This window comes from Cygnus olor, chromosome 12, assembly GCF_009769625.2.
Source record: "Cygnus olor isolate bCygOlo1 chromosome 12, bCygOlo1.pri.v2, whole genome shotgun sequence".
NCBI classification, from domain to species: domain Eukaryota; kingdom Metazoa; phylum Chordata; class Aves; order Anseriformes; family Anatidae; genus Cygnus; species Cygnus olor.
The window spans coordinates 15,413,387-15,432,322 of record NC_049180.1 but is presented as its reverse complement, the minus strand read 5'-3'; positions in this window follow the sequence as shown (position 1 = coordinate 15,432,322).

Genomic DNA, 18,936 nt, shown 5'->3' with positions numbered 1-18,936 from the left:
TTGCTTACACAATACAGGTGGAGATGCTCTGAATGACAAAGTGCGCCCACCAGGATACAGGTAGCCTCTGGCACAGAGGTTGGGCCCAAAGGAAATTCATGTTCCTTTGACTTAAGCTGGCGATTGCATTAAAGAAGCAAGAAATTGTGAGATTGCTCACTGGGATACGAGAAGATGTGCTTAAAACACACATGTAGCAACTTGAAATAACTTGATCATCTATATCCTAATTAGCCAATAAAAATCTGGATCCAGAGCGTGCCTACCTGTCTGGATAGATGGTGAAATGTCCTGAACGAAGTTGAAGGAATCCAATAAAGCCACAAAATCACTAGTGAGAGGGCATAACTCAAAAAGACACGAATGCAGAAGTCAATGACTATGAGAAGCCTCGAGGGACACAAATGTGCTGCAAAGAGGAGATTACTAAATCCAGTAAAAGGGGGGCAAAACAAAGAAAAAGGAGCTCTGCTCTGTAGAGGACAGCAAAGCCCTACTGTTAGGAGCATGCAAAGAAGAATGAGCGCTGAATGAAATGTAAGAGCTGAAACATCCCATCAGATACTTGGCTGCAGAAGAAATGCCATTATAATTTGGCAGTATTTGGGTAGCGATATGGGGCAATGTCAGCTTTCGACACAGACGAACTGATGTTCCCTCAGCAGCTGGTGGCAAAGGACAGCCCCATAGGGCGGCCGTTGTCCTGCTCCTCACACCACGGCATGGGCTGCGGGATGGATGTACACAGGGAGGGGGCTGTCTTTGCTTTCAAAAGTTTCCTATTCATTTTGCCTATGTTACCTGAAAAAGCTCTCAGCTGGCTCTGAGAAGCAGAAGATGGTGCCCTCTCCTACAGGATGTTCTCTCCGTAGGGAGTGGAGCATGGCTGGTCCGGCTGCGCATGGCATTTACGCCCCGGCTCCCTGAGAGCCGCCCTCCCACGCTCGTTCCCATCCTTCACACCGCTCGAGTAATGAGAGAGAAGCAGATAACAGCGGTGACCTACTTCCAGCCTCCTTCCTCAAGGAAGCTGTCTCATCAAAAGCTCTCCATGAGCCCAGTTCAGCCCCAGAAATCCAAACAAAGCAGAAGTGTAAAATGCCAAATAGCAGGCAGGTTGCCCTGAACGTCTGCAAGTGGTCGACAGGCACCTGAGCGAACTGGGCACATTAAGAGATGTAGGAAATGGGACAGTAGTTTCACAGACTATCTAAGGAAATCCTGCAAGAAGAAACGGCTTCTCCTCCTGCAGGCAGACCCTGCGGACACAAAGAGTGCTTTCCCCTCCAAGAGCTTAATGCTGTGCTGGGATCTAACACAACAGAAGTTACAGCAAAGCAGGTCGTTTCAGAACTGCAGCAAACCTGGTCAAAATTAACAGCTCTGGATTTATGGCAGAGAATCAGTGATAGTAAACCAAAGAAGAGAGGCAGAATAATAAAAACAGAACTTCAAGAAAAACAACAACAAAAAAGAACAACAAAAAACCCCACACAACAAATGCACTTCTAAGTGATCTCAGCTGCACCAACTAACACGTACCAGCTGTTACAAGGTGCAAACTGAAAGTATTGGGCAGATCAACAACTTGACCAGTTCTGTTCAATTATGAACAGGGCTGCACCTAAGACGCGTGCCAGTAGATGGTGTTTTTATTTTAACCAAATAGTTACCTGACCATAGCTAGAGCTCCCTGTCCCACTGCCGCACCGTTTTGAGCCCATATCGCTTGCTGAATGTGCTTCAGTTTTATCCTCTGAAGTTTTCCCTCCACCTATTTTATCCCCTTGTGGAATGTCACAAAGAGGATCACTCTGACCAGCATGATGTGAATGTTTGGATCATTCGGTGTAATATGCTACCCATATTTGCACTTCATTGCATTGTGCTCTTGCAGTTAAATATAATTCCATGCTATCTTTCATAGAACGAGCAGTAGAAACACCAGGATCTTTCCTCATATGCTGGCACAAACCGTCAGCTCCAGGTTTATCTCTGACGGTTTATCCCAGTCCTGCTGTACCATAACAAATGTCCATAGCCCTGAGACCCAGTGAAAGCAGCTTGAAGCCGATGGGTTTCGGTGCCCCTCTGACATGCAGCACTGGTTTAGAGACAGCTTGGCTCAGGATCTAGTTCTTGCTCGTGTTTATGGTAGATTTCAAGGAGTTGTGCGATATTGTTTCATTAGCTTTTATTTTACAAAAGCTTGTTCAGCCCCCTTCACAATTAGACTGCCTTTTTATTTTATTTTTTTTAAAGCAAGTCACGTGAAACACAAATGCATTTCATCAACACATCAAGAAGGCCTGGTCTTTCTCAGTTCAGGTAGCATTTGATACCACTACTCCGCATGCTATCCTGCCATTACATCCACTTGATGCCCCTGGCATACTTAGTGCTCCCTCAGAGTGGAATGGGAGGGGAAATGGTTATTTCTTAGAATAATTGTTAATTTACATGAAAAGACAAAAGAGAGAAGCCAAGAACCAGGAACTCTAGGTCCCCTCATCTACGACTGCTGCATGTCACAGCCTGGCAAGGACAAAGCCCACATCTCCCATCTGACAGCCACAACAGGGTCCAAAACGTTTCTCTGGACAGGCAGGGTACCAAAGCCATCCCAGAATGGTGGAAATACTGACAATATATCTATTTTCTTCTCCTCTATCAGAAAAGCACAGCCTACTTACTTCTGAGGCATGTCTTAAAGCCCAGCCTTCAAAGTTGATTGATGACCCGTATGAGAAAAGAAAGTATGTGATTAATTCTTTAAGATAGTTCATCAACTGATTGCATAAAATGCCCAAGCAGCAGCAGCACAGAACTTGAAAGCTACAGAACATGCTCCTGCAATGCACAGTCAGAACTTCAAAACACACATACGTGTTGGACTTAAAGGACCAACAACAAAATTATATGCCAGAACACTAAACTACTTGACTCAACAACAATTAAAGCATTCTTTTAGCATAGATTATATTTTGCAGTGTTATTTTTCCAAGGCAGCAAATACAACACAGTGGATGTGCTCACAGGAGCTGTACCAAACTCTTAAATTTTCTTTTTCTTTCAGTTTTCGCTGGTCTAACTCCCTCAGTGTGGGTAGATGTGAGCTGGACCTCCAAATCAAGCTCAGCTAGATTTGCCAAACATGCTAGAGTTATTCTCTAGGACAGCAGGGTGCTTCAGCTCATAAAAACTGGTATGTTTTGTGGTGTCCTAAATTCAGCAGCTGGTAATTCCCACCCTTATTATTTTCAGTGGGGAGGAAAAGTGCCCATGGAAGACAAACACCTTTGTTATTTCAGACCTACCTCTCCTCCTCTAGCCCTTTTGCAAAAGAATTACAGTTGAGCTCATATATTTCAAGGTAGGCATCATTTGGCTTCTGAATCAGTTTGGCAAGTCCTCTATTTAAGAAACATTAAGTCTGTTGTGAATTTATAGCTAATTGATCAGACAGTAACAATACAGAGTATTAGGGTTTCTCGTTTACCTGAAACGCGTGAAAGAAACGACTCTAAGGAGAAACAGTTCCAACGTGTGAACAGACATAGGATTGCACTACGGGTGTGTTGTCTTTATCTTACAGATGGTTTCAGTCCCAAAGGCAGAAAGACTGGAAGGAGTTTGTTCACATCTGGTTACAAAAGATCTTATGAACATGCCTGATGTGACTCAGGGTTAAAAGGGTATCTATCATGAATCTTAAAATCATCTTCAAGTAGGTTTCTCATTCTGTTTACTCTCAAGCAACATTTTTCAATCAGGTGTAGCAACCAGCAGAATAAAATAGCCTCAGGATCTAGCCCTTAATGCCCAGTTAGCATACTCTGACACTCAGTTGCAATTATTTTCCTTTCCTAACTTGAGATACAAAACATCCTGTCTGCCAAGAACAGCCCAGCAGACAGTTATGCCTGTCTTTGCTTGATGCAGAATGATTTTCCCCTGTAGATTCATTATGTCATTGAATTCAGTCACGGGAATATTAACATTTTCACACATGTGGAAACTCATCTTGTGAACACGAAGCTCATTTATTACAGCGATTTCTTTAGAGGCTCTACTACGCTCATTTTACAAAGAGATTTATAATAAGGACAGATTCTGAACTGGTGTAAATCAGCATCATTCCAAGAAAACATGCAAATTTACCTGAAATCTGAAGGTCACAGCCAAGACTGTTTATTGCTGGTAATTAGTTTTGGTTTTGCTTTTGTGTTTTTGTTGTTTTCTCCTGGTGTCTTGAGTAATTTAAAATCTAATATAATAAGGGAAGCTTTGGGACTTTGTAGCAGAGTGGCTTCTGATTGCTTAATCTGAACTCACTAATTACTCAGATAAGCTTGAGCAATTTAAAGAGAAGGAACATCCCCAAAGCCATATTGCAAGATGTATCACACCTTTGAATGACCCTCGGACCGCTGCACTGAAGCCTGGGGAAAGAACTGATTCTGTTCTCTCTCCCTGTGTAGTAGAGTGGGACATAGTTAGACATAAATGCTAACTTAACAATGCTGTGAAGTTATTGCAGCATCATAATTAGAGTACATTTTTATTTTGGAACATAATACAGGTATGTCTAGAAAATGCAAACCTCTTAAATTTATGAAACATTAACCGAGTTAATACTGCTAGCTTTAATTCTGAGGACAGAAAGATGCAAGGAGATTTGGTCAGATATTCCCAAATCTGGGCAACGAGAGAAAAAGAAAAGACATCAGCTGCTGTTTTGAACATGTATGTGGAAATTCTTTTCCTTAGAATATCAGCCATTAGTTATCTGGGTCAGCAGAAGAGGGAGCTACATTTTATTAGGAAGTTTAACAACACAGCAGCTCCTTTCACAGATGTCATAGCTGTGGGCCAGTCTTAAAATAAATAATAATAATAAAATAACTCTCATTTTATTGAATTAGTAAGGGATGGTCTCCCTGGTGGTTGAAAAGAGAAAGACCAGTAAAATGCTACTTTGGAATTTCCTGGAAAGGTGATGAATTTAAAGTTTCAAATAAAGCAAATGCACCAATTCAAATAAATTGATCTTTCTAACCACAAGAAGACAGATATTAAAGATATAATTCTCTTGAGTTTTATACCTTTTGCTGTCATTGCTATAACTGCAAAATAATGTTATAATTTGGCTTAATTCTTCTACATGAAAAATCAAACCCTTGGTACATGTGAATATCCTCTTAATTAAGCTTATTTTAAACAGTGTAATCTCACTCTGATTTGCAAGAACAAAGCATTTGATTGCATCTGTTAACTTACAATTTATAACACTATAGGGCAAGGTTTCCCTCTCAGCTGAAGCTGTTCTTTTCCCCGAAGTAGCTGTGTATGTCTGAGCAAAGAGCAGGAATGAAGTTGAGCACCCAACGTAGAACAGGTGGACTACTCAGAACTGGTTTCAGGTGCACCACACAGTACCTGTGTCCTGCTGCTAATACATACACAGAAGTGCTCATATGGTGGCAGGACAAAATCACAGCTTGAAAAATTGTCACGCAATAGGAATATGTGAGCAGAGAGCTGAGAGTACCCTCAGGCTCTGGCCATACAATGGTTATGCTGGTCAGTGAGAGAGGCACAAGCTCCTCGTGTCTACAGAAGACAGCCACTGGTAAGAGCACGCTTTTCTAGTTCACGTGCACTTTAGTTTTTTTCAGAGGGGAAGAAGGATAAAGGCCGTCAAAGAAAAGACAAGACTGAGAGCAGCAAGAAGAAATATCCTTCTTGCAGCTCCATCATTGCAGAACAAAGACCTAAGATGTGAAACAAGTCCAACCTAATGGCCAAAAAGTAAAACACCAGAAATTCCTCAACTATCCAAACACAGTCATAGTTTCAAGCAAATCTCATGATTTCTGAAAGCCTGAAATTTACATGACTGAAGTGGAAATAAGACGAAAGACAAAAGCCCTTCAAGCTCTTGAAAACATAAGAAAAGAAAAGCTGATATACAGACCTACAGTTTACCTCCAAATGTGTAAAGCACATGCAATATAGCAAACTTGCATGCTAGTGGATTAATTTGGCCCTGGAAACCGTGTGTCTGTCATGCCTCTGCGTACCCAGTGAATGAAATTCAACCCCAGTCAGTCTAGGGATCTATGGGCAAGGGTCATATTTTCTCCAGCAGATGAGCAGACACATCTGCAGAGGGCTCTGCCAGTGGGTAAAGTGCTTTCCAAGCCTGTAGCCCAGATCCTCAGATAGGGGGATAAATGATGCCCAGTCAGAATATCTGACCTCTGTAGTAAAAGTGTGATTTTGTTTTTCTCCGTACACTCATCACCATGTGATCGGCATGTTATCCAGGGCTGGATGACCTGGTTTGCAGACTTGGGCTGCTACAAGTACAGGCACCCCGTGCTGCCTGCGTGCAAAACCCCGGAGCGGCCCCAAACGGAGCCGGGGGGCTGTCCAGAGCTTGTGCTCGCCTCTGCTGACCCTGTGCTTTCCGTGCGATACCTGTGGTGCTGCTATCCCTGTTTGCAAGGGGCGTGTGTGCACAGATGCTGCACTGTGCAAACACTCTCCAGCTCCAGCTCCCAGCCAGATCAGGGCATGCACGAGGTGCTGCATCTGAGATAAGAGCCCTTCTGCAAACAGCTGCAGCAGGGAGCAGTGCAGGAACCAGCTGTATCGGTATTACCAGGGACTTTCCATTATCTGAAGTGTTCCAGCTCCGCTTTACCTCATAAAACAAAGCTGGCTGTGTTGCTAACCCTCAGCACTGAAAAGCCATAAAGCAAGAGTCACACACATAAATCACACCTAAATGCCTTCTGGGGTTTGAGCCTTTAAAGTTCACGTTTTCAAGCTCTTCTCTATAATAATAAGAAATAAAATCTCTTTTTTTTACATGAAAATTGAGATACCTTCCTCACCATAAACTGGAACTTTATGCAAATAATGCAAGACTGGAAATGAGCTCTAGAAGGCTGACAACAGTGCTGGTTTCTGGCAGGCTGTGGATGAGACCAGGGTGAGGCCACACAATGTCCCCGTGCTGGGTTTGTGCACACCACCAAAAGCACGGTGGTGCCCATGTACTTGGCATCTCAACAAGACACCCGGCACCAGCCCAGAGGGCCTCGTCTAGAGTCAGCCACGCTTTGATGCAGATCCCCCTACTGAGGCATATCACAGTTATTCTGCCCACCCTACACTCACCTTGTTCTTGTGGGATCGATCAAAACCCTCCCACAGTACTGATCTTAAAATGGCGCTGTGGTAGGAGCCTGGAGGTTAACAAAAGTCCAATTACAACCTCCTCTTTGTTGTCCTGTGAAACTATCTCTTCAGAAATTCAAGACATCCCACAACACACAAGGCTCTAACACTTGCAAGTAAATGGTAGTCTTTTGGGTACGCATCTGGGTCGTTATATCAACAAAGCGCAAGCAGTACAATAGGACTAGTGCCTTATTGTCTATGGGGTACTTTTAAGCAAATATTTCAGCTGCAGATGGTAAATAGAGCTTCAAAGCAGAATGATATCTAACTGTGAAATAGCTGAGTCAGGTGCATTTAGCAAAGTGCAGCAAGCCAAACACTAATTACAGTGTGGTTGCACCTAGATTAGTGTTACATCTGACATATTTTAAATGTAGGCTTAAATCGGTGCCAAATTAATTCGATGAACCTACATTAGCTTCATCCATAGGCATTTTATTGTGGCTAAAGAAGAAAGTAGCAAGAGATACAGAGCATGTTAGAAGATCTGCTTCTCATTTCTGAGAATCAGCACTAAGTTTTCCTGGAGCTCTGACTAAGTGGCTGAAAAGTTTAGTCACTCGCAGGTGTTTTGCTGCCATCTGTCAACAGCTGATTATTGCAAACCTGTTTACTCAGTCTAGGGCTGTGTGAGAGAACTTGCTATCTTTGCTCAATCTCTTTATACAGATCCTGAGCATCTTCCCCCAGAACCAAGCTGCCCCGGGGCTTTGAGAAATTGCAATCCACATCCCTAGATGAGCTTCACAGCTGGCCCCTACCTCTATGAAGTTCCCGAACTTCAATTCTGGCTCAGAGTCCTGAATTTGGAGACTTAATTATAGCACTGTCATTCAGAGCAAAATCTTCACAGGCTGGGGTATTGCCATTACTTGCCAGATGCATCCACACCCTGGTACTGATTACATGCATTACTGACCTCAGCTGAACCATGAGAACAATAAGGCTAGCCCTGGTCAGGAATCTTCCTGACAAAACCTGGTTTCACTAGAAGGCACAGATCCGAATCAAGCATATTTCAGAGGTGCTTTCAGCATGCCCTGAGCTCCAGACAAGGCCCCAGCAGGCTCTGGCTGGGCCAGCTCGGCATGACCCCCCTGCCTGCTGCGTTGCAGCTCTCAGTGGATGACCAAGGAGCCTAAGTGTCCAAGATCCACCAGGCAATGGAAGAAGCCACACTGCTGACTGTCTCAAGGCCAGGACCAATACTGAAACTAATTTCTGCTGGAATTGAACCTCAGCACGTGCCAAAGGGCTTTACCGAGTATGGGAGCAGGTCCAGAGCTGTGGGGTTTGCAGCAGAACTCAGGTCTCCACGTGGCCTCCTACTGCCTTGGACAGAGTTGGACACTAAATGCCTTTGCTTACACTTGTAGATACAGAGCACTTGAAAATCTCCCCCCAGCAAACTGATAGCCTGGCCAGAAATAAAGATACAGCCCACTGCATCTGCATCACCGCTGGATTTTTCTAATGTTAACATGATTTTATTAAATACATTTTACCTACAGGAGTGCCCGTAGCTACTAATAGCATCTTTTATCCACAACCTTTGAACAGGGCACTCAGCCTTTTTCCTCCTAAGCATGGGCAGCACACGGTTTGTTTCTATCTGATTATGCTGCTTTAAGTAGAGAAATTCTAATCTTGCTCAACAAGCATTTTGCAGAGTGGATATGATGATACGCTGGACATCACTCATGTCAGAAGATATACATACTAACCCTGAAACTTTCCAGGCTTTTGGTCTCTCTGCCTCCTTGAATCACCTTCCTCAACAACATTAGGGGAAGTTAGCCATGAAAGAACAAAACCCAGGAAAATGCTTGACATTAAACTGTCCCGGTGTTAGAAACTAAAGGTTCAGCATCATTGCACCTTCCCATACAGCACTGTCCCATTAGTAATACTTTCATTTGATTAGACTGATCCATTGGCTCCTAGTCCATATTACTTAACCCTCAAACCATTATGTCCTATTGAAAATAATTGGTAATGACAGTTTCAGGTTTAATATTTAATACAGTGGTTGAATGGAGTTGTACTGTTTGTGGTTACAGTTTCCATTGACTAATAAGCAAGTCCAGAGCAAAATGCATTTTTCTTCAGCTGTTACATTAGCAGAAAGCTAAACACCATGTTACTCAAAATAGCCTTAAACGTTTTCAGAAAAATGGCTCCCGAAGCCAAGTCAAATATTACATTGATTTGTGGTTTATTTGTTTTTTCTTATTATTACTGAAGGACCGTCTTTTTACTAGCTTTGAGAAACACTGCAAGGTGGATGGACAGACTGAAAGGCATTTCGCTGCAAGTCAGGCCAACTTCCAGGCACCACAGCTGCACGGGGCAGGGTGCAGAGTCCTGCGGCCCTGCTGCCTGCACCACGGCTCCTCTGACCCTCAGCTGTGCTAGCGCCACTGGCCATGGGGCTGCATTCCAGTGATCAGCAGCAGGTCAGAAAAACTTGCAAGGAAAAGGAGATGGGACCTGCCTGGTCTGAAGCTGCTGTACTGTGACACGACTGTCTCAGGGAAGCCTTTGCTTGTTGCTCTGTTTTCTGCACAACAGCGGAAGCGGAAGGTTGCGGAAGCACAGGGCTTGAGCAGCAGTTGGATATCTTAAAGTAATGACAAACATATGGAGCTTTGTCCTGCAAGGGCTCACCCACCTGTACAAATTTTGGGTCAGGTTACCTGGTGTCTCGCCAGTAGCTTCAAAAGAGTTGTATTTATTTACTCTAGCCAAGAATTTGGTGCTCTATTTTTTAATCTGCCCACATCTTTCACCTCCTCCTGTAGCGCTTGTTCTCCCAGGGTTTTTTTTTGCCATTAACACTCCCAGTTCTGGATGATTATTACATTACCAGGGATTCCAGCCGAGGGTGGGGCTCACTCCCAGCAAATTAGTCAATGTGGAGCTCCACTCCCCCATGGCTTGGTTCCCACTGGTATCTGAGCAAGCTCGTACATACTGCAACCACTGCTGTGATTTACTGGAAAGAGACCCCTCATGTGTCATTCATAAGCTCAGGGGATGAGACAGAAATAACACCCAAGTACCTGAATTACACAAAGAAACTGACATTCACTAAACACGCTCTGTATTTCACCAGTGTCAGATGCTGCTTCTGGAAACCCTTCCTGCTTGCTCATACAAGCTGAGCTTTTGTGTAGTGTTACCCTGAATGCACAAAAGTCCAAAGGCTGTAGATAAAATCAGAAGCACACTCCAGGGACCTGATCCTTCAAGGGCCTGAGTAACCCCCTAAATGTACTAACTAACCTTCTCTCTAACCCATTAGGGGTCTTCAAGGTACTCAGTCTCAGACCCTGAATTCTCAGAGAAGGGTGTGCCAGTACCATCTAGTAGTACTTGGATTTGGTCTTACAAATTCCTCACCACACTGAGACAGAGAAGACTTGAGAAGGACACTGCAGCATGCAGCCCCTCAACAATGAGGCTCCTAATTCCACAGCTCACATTTGAACGAAACCTCAGATATATTAAGAAATAACTCACACCGCCTTCAAAGCAACTGGCACTTATCCAACCTCTACTATAAGAATACATTCAAATGAACTTCCTGAACTAGACGGTCAAGCAAGATTAGCTTCACAGATTCCAAGGTGGGAGAAGAAAGCAATTCTGTATCACTGAAACTTCTGAGGCTACACATTATAACAGAAAGATCGATTGACCAAAAAGGGAAATAAGATTGCTGGGTGGACCCGATGCTTAAAATGGACTTAGCATTGTTTTTGAACTTATTTAGAGGCGTGATGGAGAAATATGGCTTTGTTTCCATTTATAAACGTCCAAAATGACAACCTGAATTTAGGACTTGACGAGTGCCAGGCTGACCTAATTGGAAACAGCAGGACCATATTCTTAGCTGAAACATAGGTACAGCACAGGCAGCTGTCAGGCTATCTGCCACAGCTGACCACAAAGCTGGCTGGAGAGAACCAAGATGGGGAAATGCATCATCAGGTCCCTTCAGTGTTTATCTGAGCCCTCATTCTCTCATTTATACCTGCACCTACCAGCTATGTCCACAGACTCACATTAGGGTGGCATTTAGGATTTGTTTTGCCCTGATATCAAACAATGAAGAACCCTACTCAGAATGCTCAAGAAGGAAAACAAAAAGAGGCATTTGGGACTACTTCTTCAGTATCAAACATGCTTCTTGGAGATTGAGAGAGTTTAATCAGCAACTTCCACTAGATTTTTTTTAATTGGAAATAGAGCTGTGTATTGCTGTGCATGGGCTAAAAGGGGAAACATGATGTGAAAAGCCATCACATTTCTCTTTCAAAAGTGTTCAGAGAGCAGCTGCAGTTGCTTCCCTGAATTCTGAAAATTGAGGTTTCTCACTACCATCTGCCCCAGGGTGTGCATCACCGTTAAGGTAGCTCATTGAGGAGCTACAGCTGGGGTTCCAGCTTGTGCTGCCCTGGACCAGCTACGTGGGATCTGGGCCTTTGGTGACAAGCCCTACTCCTGCTGGTACCTGTCCTGCTTATTAGCACCTACAATAATGCATGCGTTTCCATGTCACAGGCCAGCAGCAGCACATGTAGGCAGGCCCAGTTTCTCTATGTTTGCTGGAGAGCTTCAGAAAGCCACCTGCAGATACTGACTTGCCACTTAAGAATTCCCCCAAATCTAGCCATATAAAGTAGAAGCATTCAGGAACCAAAATCGTTAGTAAGTATAAATTATATCTTTCATTTTTAACCTATTCACAGAGGGATATGCACCTTGTGCACCATACAAATCCAATTTAACCTCTCAGAATAGGCTCTAAGTAGGACTTAAGTAGTGCAGAGGCCGTTAGGCTGACCCTCTACACTAGGGTTAATTTCATCCAAAAGCTTTTCCAAGAGATAAGGAAACAATCTTTCATGTACGAAGTGCTTGAGGAAACCAAGAAACAGCAAAAGAATCTGCCTGCTTTGAAAGCTTTGTATCTCACCTCTACACTCAATAGAGAGATGTGTTGTGTTGACGTTCTGTAGATTATACCTTAGCCAAACGGTGAAGTTAAAAGGAAACAGGATCCCTAGACACTGTTTTAGACAACCCATAATACGGCACTATCATTAAACGAAGTTTACAGAAGGGTTCGATTTACATGTCTGCAGAAAATAGAACAGGGCACAGGATGCTGATTGCAGTGTAAATGTTAACCGAGGGACTAAACGGCACTCGCTGGGGGGTTTGGAAAATCTAGTGCAAACAAAACAAAGAGCAGAAGACAGTCTCATTACCCAGAGCAGCCCTGCATCCCGGCAGCAGGCTGGCTTTCAGTGGAAATGGAGCAGCCTTTATTACTGAACAACTCAGTCATATTACTGAAATGGAGGGCAAGATCAGGATTAATGGGAGATATTCAGCATTTTAAAGACAGCCATGCAACGAGCTCTGTGCTGAAAGAAGTAGAGATGGGCGTAGACGTAGCTCAGCTTCTCTGCCGGCTACTTCCAGCAAAGAGTTGGTGGAGTCGGATCACAAGTTAAAAGAAGCGGTGATGCACATCTGTGTCATCACTGCCTCGGGAGTGAAATGTTGTTTTCATGGAAAAGCCCCACACTGTCATGTAAATCTGGGTCATTATATGTGTATGAAGGTCTAGGAGATTCACTCTGGAAAGGTGAGCTTTGACTATGGACGAGTGAATCCACATCTGTTTTGATACTCGAGTGGTTTAGCATGGGGAGGGGGGAACAGATGGACAGGAAATCACAACTCTAGACAATTTTCTAGATTCACAAGAAGAAACTACCTTTTCGCAGGAGACAGATCAATCCAGGTGGATATTAATTGCTTCTTATTTCAGTGACAAAAAAATGCAAGAGGAGCAAAACCTCAGATTAGTACGGGTGACGGGATATGACCAGCAGACCAAGACACCAAGCTTAGATTATTTACAGACCAGGGCTATTTATGGACAGCACTGTGTCCTTATTTTCTCTTACTTCCGAAAACATTTCCAACAAGGCTGTGTGTGCGTGAAGGATCACTGTAGAGGTGAATACTATTTGTGTCTTTAGCTATTTGTAACTTGCTGGTTTTACCCACACTCTCAAATAACCCTATAATGACCTCAATTCATGACTAATCTAGGGCTGAATTGAAAGTGGTACTTTAGAGGCGAAAGCTCCACATTGCCCAGAAACAGAGAGTACCACCTTGTGCTCCTCCATTACAGTCAGCGGAGCCAGGGCACTTATATCAACTGTGGCTCTTGTCCCCTATTCATTATATGGACGTTGGTGGTGCCAGGGTTTGTACTTCACCCAAGGTTTACCAGAACCGGATCCATTTCCAAGTTCAGACATCGTTCTGAGAGGCTGAATTCAATGTTTGTTTTTATTTTACTGTATAGCTGTAAGACCCAACCCTGCAAAGATCTGCTGCGAACAGCTTTCCTCAGAGGAGCACTTCTCTGCGAGGCCTTTGCATGGTAGATGTGCTGTGTTGCACGCTGCAGTATCATGCGCAGCAAACACATTGTCATTAACCACCCTTTAGCAGGTAATAGGGTGAAACATGTCAGTGAACCATAAACCCATGCTGATTTAGAAGATAAATTGTAATGGCCCAGAAGTAGCTGTTACAGTCTTTTCTGTCGATACTCCACCTTTAAAAAAATTCCCTAAATACTTATTAATACTGTAAGATGTAATGGCTGTCAATAACATTTATTTTAAATAGTCCCCAAACACATTACATAATCTGCACTGAAGAAGCCCATTGAAGTCCACTGAAGAAGCCCATCTCACCACTACCTGAAGGAGCCACAGAGAGTTCTGCCACCTCCGGTCCACTCCTGGGAGCAGTGCTGCTTGCTGCTTCCCCAAGTCAACCCTTCCCCACTACCTGACCCACATCTTGCTGAACTTTAAGGCAAGGAGAAGAAACGAGAGGCAGAAACTTTGGGTGTAGCTGCGTGATGCATCAGCCCTGGTGGCAAAGCTGGTGTCAGTCGCTCCTGCTCCCTCCCCGACGCTCACCCCACACAAACAAGGATGATTTCTGAGGGGGCATCGTTTGGGCTCAACGCACCATGGAATGGGGTGGGAACAAAGGGTAGGGAACAGCAGGACAGGGTAGAGACACCTGGCAGCAGTTTCTTGGCCCAGGAACGAGTTATGTTGCTGCATCCACAGGGCAGCAGCAGGCCCGCATGGAGGCTCTGCCCTTTCTCCGTCCCACCTCTGAGATCACTGTTTGGTGTTTTAAATAACAGTATCTCAGTCCTGCCACACACATCTCCTGCTTGGCATGTTGACAGCTGGCTGATCTGGGCACGTACGCAACCCAGCGGGCATTACCACTGCTGCAGCTTATGGCTGGTGAGGAGGGTGAACGAGTGGCAAACACTGCGATTACGTAAAATAAGGATAATGATAATTATGGGATAGCTTCAAGAGGGAGGCAGCAGGAATAATTTTTCACATCATAAGTACTAACTGTCAGTGTTAATTATCAGTATTTATGACTGCCACTTCGTGGATTAGCCAAGTAAGTGCTGTGTGATGAACTAGGGCATCGCCACCGGAACTGAAACCACGCTCCTTGGGGCGATGGTGGAGCCACGGGATAATCCCGAGTGTCTTTCAGGTGTCATCCACCTCCTCTGCCTCTCTGGCAAAGCAATACCTTGCAGTTTTGGGTGTCAACTGCACTGAGCAGTGAGTATTGTGGCTAGGCCATGCAATTTTTAGATTTCACTCAAGCAGAACCAAACGCTTCACAGTCTCCAAAGAAAACTCAGACCTCTTTTCACTCAGAGGGTGCTGAGGCCCTGGCACAGGCTGCCCAGAGAAGCTGTTGGTGCCCCATTCCTGGAGCTGTGCAGGGACAGGTTGGGTGAAGCCCTGGGCAACCTGATCTAGTGGGTGGCATCCCTACCCATGGCAGGGGGTTTGGAACCAGGGAATTTTAAGGTCCCTTCCAACTTGAGCCATTCTATGATATGATATGATGTGATAAAGGGATGATCCTACGTCTGTGGAAAACTTTGGACCTATAAATAAATATGTTACATGCAAAAGAAGTCATACTTCTAATCCTTCTGCTGGGAATCAAGACTGATGTGGAAAGTGTTACAAGACAGAAGCAGAAGACACCAAGGTGTTATTAGGGCAGGAGGGGACGGCAGTTTTGGCTGCGGACAGCAGCCGCAGCCCCAGAGAGCTCCAGCCATCTCCAGGGCCCGGATGGGCACAGCCCCACCCAGGGAAGGGCATCCTTGGATGCCATCTACTGGTACGCTGTCTGCTCACTTTGCACAGGTACCCATGCTTGTCTCCTGCTGCACTCCTGGGTGCTAAGCCCATGGGAAGGGGCTTTCTGAGGTACTAACCCCTACGCATGCGACTGAAGATGAAGCTTGTGAGACAATCTGTGCAACCAATTGTATTCACATGCATGCTTACAGATCAAAGCCTGTATGTGTTCCTTCTCTCCAGACCAATCCTCCAGACGTGGACGCAGGCCAGCCCTGAGCCCCACACACAACCCCCAGCAGTGCCAAAGCTCACAGCCAAGGGCCTGAGGGTGCAACCTTGTTTGTGACATCTCTGAGACACTCAGGGTGTCAGAAATGGCTATTCCCCAAACAGTTCTTGAAAAACAAAAGATAAGAGAAAGAACAGTGCCAAGAACTAATGCTCCCCCAAACCGTTCGACAATAACGTTTTTAACATCACAAGTAAATGCTGTATTTTCTATTTCATTTTCCTAATGTATTTTAAGTAACAGCAGGGATGCACGTGGTCCAGCTCTGTGGTAACTGTACATTACTAGTGATAGCTCGATAAAGACCAGACACACTGAATGGAAGCATTTCAAAGTATATCTTAAAATATCCGAGTCATCCTGGCAAAGCACAGTTTGTAGGCAGAAGAACTATCTTTCATTACCTGGACTGTATCAGCCTGAAGAAACTTGGGGGCATAATGGGGATCTTGGTGAAGCAGCAGCAGAGCCTTCCCTCAAGAATAGCACAAGGCTGTTCACCTCCACTGCACCTGATGGGATATGATGAAGTTATGCCTCTTCCAGCATAGGCAGCAATAACTATTAGTTTTAAAGATGCCTGCTAAAGTGACACTGATTGTAAGCTTGCAATATAACAAAGGTTATACTTAAGAAGCTAGACAACACTTCCTCCCTCCTCTAGATTTGAAAACTCTACATTACTTTAACGAGCTAATTAATCATATATTATCCTGAGACTGCTGTTTTTCTTATAAATCTTTGAAATTAGCCATGTGGCGTGACTCACCCTCCTGCAATTACAAACGTATTGCTTGGACTGTTGTTTCAGTGCGCATCAAGGCACTGTTGGGAGTGAGAATACACTTCTGGAAGAGTTAAATAAGGCAGGGTCAATTATCACTGGAGTGTTAACCAGAACTCTCTAGGGCAAGATAAATCAACAGTAAATACAATCTTACTAAGAAAGTGTGTGTCATTTTCAGTTCAGTGTACTGGAGAGCACATTGCTCTGTGAAATTAAGTAAGAACTGTAATAATATCACGCCATGCTGTAGAAATAGCAGTAGGTGAAGTTTCCTCCATGAACTCAAGACGTGATGCAATGGCAGCTTGTATGGATAATTGTATATTTTGCTAGAATCAAAAATAAAGGTTTTAATGTATTATTAAATTCCTTGCTCGGAGGCAGGCATTCACACACCTACAATTATTTTAATTGCATGTTCCAGATTTTTTTGTTTTTCAGAATTTTATGACAGAAGCTGAAGTTAAAATGAATACCTTGCAACATACTTTCCTGTGTTTCAGCAATACGTTTTTCTCTCTGGGTAATGGAGTGGTTTGTTCCGTGTGTTATATTTTTAGTTTTATGGAAAGGTTTTGGAAAAAAATGTGCCAAACAAAATACATGTAGTAACCAATATACAAACTACTCTAAATTAAATAAGTCTGGAGAGCAGAAAAGAACGTTTGGAAGCTAAAGACTGCACTACAGCCCAGGAAAAGGTAACAGTGGATGCATACACTGCCTAGAACCATGCAAAAACTACTAATTTTTACTGCAACCTTTAGAGTTCCTGTGAAATTCTTGCACAGACATAGGGAGCAAATAGGCTTTCTAGAAGGTGAACTGCATCTTTGGAAAAATAAAATATCGTATTTCTGTTTGAAAGAATAGCCTTGTGTCTGTCTGAGAAATTCCATGAAAGAGCAAAACAACACTGAGAAATGATGCTCTTGTGGTTGAACTGTGAGCAGAGGGGTTGGCTGCATAAACTAGGCACCTCACGGCAGACCAAAACATGGATTTATAGCATGTTGCTACTCTGCAGTAACTTTTCATATATGCTCCTGGTCAGCGTGATGTAGCTTAGCTGACTGTAACAGCAGGATGGGCACAGGGAGGAGAAAATCCTTCTTCGTTATCAAACAGGGCTCCTGTGTGATTACATGGAGCATGGGACACACTACACATGTCCCACCTGAGATCCTGGGAAAGTCTGGTGGAGCCTCGCGCTGTGACTTGGCCTCAGCTCCTCATTCTGCCACTGAATTCTGCAACCTGGAGATAACCACTAATATTCCCTGTGCCTCTCCTCCCTCTCTGGAACGAGCACGACTAAGTTTCTCATGGAAGCTCACCTTGGTGTTGTCCTGCTTTGCTACCGTTTGGCATCCCTAGGAAATGGATGCAGTTCTGCTGTCACCTGGCAGGACCATGGCACTGCAGCCCCAGCACCAGGGCCCAGCACCAACCCAGCAGTGCTGCTCTCTGCTCCTTCCACAAAATCCACTGCTGGATCTCACAGACTGACATTACCCAGCATCTTACAAACTGCCAGCATCTTTCATCTCCTCTCCATCCCTAGATCACAAGAACTACCAAGCTCAGTGCAATTTCACTGATGCTGCTGCTATTTCTCCTGATTTATAGCAAACTAAGTGGAACGGGACCCGGGTCAGGCTCTGGGGAGGTCACACGTATCGCCTTTTGCCACCCCTTCCTCCTGACGCAGGAGGCTGAATAGCAAGTGCACATTCTCGTGGCAAGGGCACCTCTTCTAAGAAAAAAATATTCATATATACCCAAATCTTGAATTTCATTAAGCTTAATGCATTTGCAGCCAATTGAATTTGATAGAAAGCCTTTCCCAGGTAGTATTTAAACTCATCAAGAACCCTAATCAATGGCTGGTAGTTAAATGCATTCTTAACTTTTTATGTGCATTGTCCTTGTGCCATGTGCTGTGATGTCTTTATAACAGGATCATTAGGGAAAATCACAAAGATTAATAAAAATATAAGGTGAATTGGACACAAGGGGTTCCATTAAATACAAGAGGATTACAGAGAAATGAGGCTCTGTGGTATATTGAGCTGTAATATTTTAAGTGGGTTTTTGCTATGCTCTATTGTTTGTTGCCTTTTTCTTAGTTTTTCCTTTCACAGTTGTACTGAGTTGGCATAAAATAGTTTGGTCCCAGGGCAAGCCTAGAGCTAGGAGGAGAAAAAAAGGTCATGTTCCCAAACTTTCACACTTCTATTCTTCCTCCTGGAAAGAATATGAAAACCAGGACTTAAAATAAAAGGCAGCAATTAGAAACAACCCCTTGGACTGTTTTTATCCAAAGGTAGAACTTACAGCTGCAAAATTCCATTGATCCACCGATA